This window comes from Lathyrus oleraceus, chromosome 6 (genome assembly GCF_024323335.1).
Source record: "Lathyrus oleraceus cultivar Zhongwan6 chromosome 6, CAAS_Psat_ZW6_1.0, whole genome shotgun sequence".
In the NCBI taxonomy this organism is placed as follows: domain Eukaryota; kingdom Viridiplantae; phylum Streptophyta; class Magnoliopsida; order Fabales; family Fabaceae; genus Lathyrus; species Lathyrus oleraceus.
In genome coordinates this window covers 339,684,304-339,687,428 of record NC_066584.1, presented here as the reverse complement: position 1 = coordinate 339,687,428, position 3,125 = coordinate 339,684,304, and the positions used below count along the sequence as shown (strand labels likewise).

General features: G+C 39.3%; 1 non-coding gene across 1 annotated transcript; it reads right to left on the bottom strand.

Moving 5' to 3' along the window:
* Positions 1-2,199: 2,199 nt before the first annotated feature.
* LOC127099910 (small nucleolar RNA R71) lies at positions 2,200-2,306 on the bottom strand. The gene has a single exon (XR_007794372.1). It is a non-coding gene; the product is annotated as a small nucleolar RNA R71 (small nucleolar RNA).
* Between the last annotated feature and the right edge of the window lie 819 nt (positions 2,307-3,125).

Below are 3,125 nucleotides of genomic sequence, written 5' to 3'. Positions count from 1 at the left end.
CTGTGTTTTCCTTTGTTTTCAAGTTTTTACCTTAATAGGAGCCCCGATCGAGAAAAGGAGCGAAAAAGAGCCAAAAACCCTAAAAATCAGCATTTTGCTCTTATGGCCTACCCAATGGCGGGCGCCACAGTCCAAGCCGTGACGTGTCCAATTCAAACTTCCATCAACTCCCACGTTTTCCCACCACTTCCACTAAGGCGCCCCACTTAGTGCTTGTGGCGGGCGCCATGGCCTTGTGGTGGGCGCCACAAGAGGAAAACGGTTTCCTCTATTTTCAAGTTGAAGGGCATCCAAGTAAATTCCACCTTTTTTATTTGCTTATAAATAGAAATGCGAATTCAGTTTTACAATCACCCAAACTTAGAGCAGACAAAGATCCGAACGTTGGAACAAGGCGAAATCAGAAGCAACTTTGTTTCACTTAGGCATATATTCAGTTTTATAAAGTGGTAATCGCTTCGCATTGGAGTGTTACCACAATTGTGTAATTGAGTCTGTGATAGAGTCTGTACTCGAGTTTGGAGCACTTTGGAAGGAAGTTAATCCTGCCGCCATTTTCTTTTCCGCATTGCAATTTACTCAGCCCTCCGATTGGAGCAGGTTTTTATTACTCGCCTTTAATTTATTTATTTCCCGCACTCGCTTTTACTTTATTTATTTCCCGCACTCGCTTTTACTTTATTTATTTTCCGCACTCGCTTTAAATTATTTATTTCCCGCACTCGCTTTAAATTATTTATTTTCCGCACTCGCACTACTTTCATTTATTTTCCGCACTCGCTTTAAATTATTTACTTTCCGCACTCACACTACTTTTATTTATTTTAATGCACTTTTACTTTACCATGTCTAGCTAAATTTATAAGGCTAGAATGTAAGGATCGTAATTAAACCAGTAATCCGTACAATTGTTCGTAGAAACACTTAAAGGGCTATTCTAACTTTCAAATTAAGTTTTCCCGCAATTCAATTCCGTTGGGTAAGATCGAAAGCCGTCCAATGTCTTTTTAAACTTAATTGTTCTTAACTATTTCAAAAACAGCGAAAGCGCTTTGTCTAGTTCATTAGGAGTTTTTAACATCAAGAAGAAAAGAGATTTTGAAACTATTTTCGGACACGTTTATAAGTTTAGAGTCTGGTTCGTGAGAACCTCTTTTGGTTAAGAAATCCAGGTTATAATACTTTTCAACTTACTCAAGATACTATATTTCTTAAAAATAGGTTTACTACTCTAACGCAATGCGCGCCTTTTTATAAGTGACAATAAGTGGGTTTGATTAGGGAGTACAACTCGGTTCTAAATACGCGAAAGCGACAGTTCCTGTTAAATTAGTTCTTTTCAAAGTAGGAAACATTGCCCATAAGTAGTTCTATTAGCAAGTACTTGGATTATCATTTAATTATGTGAATTACATTCAACCCTGTCTTTATTAATTAAATTTATTTTAAAACTTTACTTTTCAATTGCACATTACAAAAACACCTATTTTAATTGCCTTTGATAAACACCATAACAATAGATAACGATAGATTGACACTTGGTCTCTGTGGTTCGATAATCTTTTATATTACTCTGACGCGTTTGTACACTTGCGAACATCAAGATTTACAACGCATCAAGTTTTTGGCGCCGTTGCCGGGGACCAATTTCGTCAAATTTCATTTTCCTGTTGTTATATCGTTTAGACTTAGGCTATTTCCCGCCGGTCGATGCGAAGAACTCGCAACACCAGAAGTTTAAGCTTAGTAAACCCTCTGGCGGAACCTGAACGTTACGCTCGCGCACGTTTATTCTTTCATAGAATTAAGAGAGCTATGGCCGAAGATCAAAACCAAAGACCTCTTAAGGACTTCGCTCAACCATCTAACGAAGAACCTAGTTCTAGTATAGTAAACCCAATCATCCCAGCCAATAATTTTGAACTTAAACCATCTCTGTTACAATTAGTGCAACAGAGACAATTCGCGGGTCTCGCTACTGAGAACCCTAACCAACATTTAAAAATATTTCATCAACTAGCAGATACTTTTAAAACCAATGGAGCTTCTCCTGAGGCAATACGTTTAAGATTATTTCCTTTTTCCCTCAGAGATAAAGCTCTATCATGGTTAGATTCCCTTCCACCCAATTCCATTACGACTTGGGATAACCTTAGAAGAGTTTTTCTTGCTAGATATTTTCCCCCGAGTAAGACCGCCGTTCTTCGAAACCATATAACTAGATTTACCCAAAACCATGGAAAATCGTTGTTCGAAGCTTGGGAGAGATATAAAGAGTTGTTACGAGCATGCCCACATCATGGCTTAGAAAATTGGTTAATCATTCAAACCTTCTATAATGGACTTCATTACAACACAAAGATGACCATCGACGTTGCCGTAGGCGGTGCTCTGATGAACAAACCTTACCCTGAAGCTAGTGCCCTCATCGAAGAGATGGCTCAAAACCATCAATCATGGGGAGTCGAACGAGCGATAGTTAAGAAGAAGGAAGCCTAAGGAGGAGTGCATGAACTAAGCTCTATAGACATGATGCAATCTAAAATGGACGCATTAGCCCTTAAGGTCGAGCATATGTGCATAAACCCGAATACTGTAGCTGCAGTTTCGTCGGATTGTGAGATATGTGGAACCCAAGGACACCAATCCGCAAAATGTAGTCTATTAAACGAAACCCACTCCGAGCAAGTGAACTACACCCAAGGGAACCCATATTCGAATACCTATAACCCTGGATGGAGGAATCACCCTAACTTCTCCTATAAAAACAATAACCCTATTCAAAATAATGCACCTCCAGGACCTAGTTATCAAGCCCCTAGATCAAATCAACCTATGCAACCTGTACCACCAAAGCCGAGCCTTGAGAAAATTATGGAAAATTTTATCACCGCTCAAACCCAACAAAACAAGGAGTTCATGAACCAAAACATTCATGTTAACGAATTGATTACTCAGTTAGGAACCAAGGTTGACCAAATAGTTACTCATACCAAGATGCTTGAAACCCAGATCTCTCAGGTAGCTTTAAACCAAGCCCCTCAGACTACACCTGGAGGACAATTCCTTGGACAACCTCAACAAAATACGAGAGGACAAGCCAATGCCATTACCCTACGAAGTGA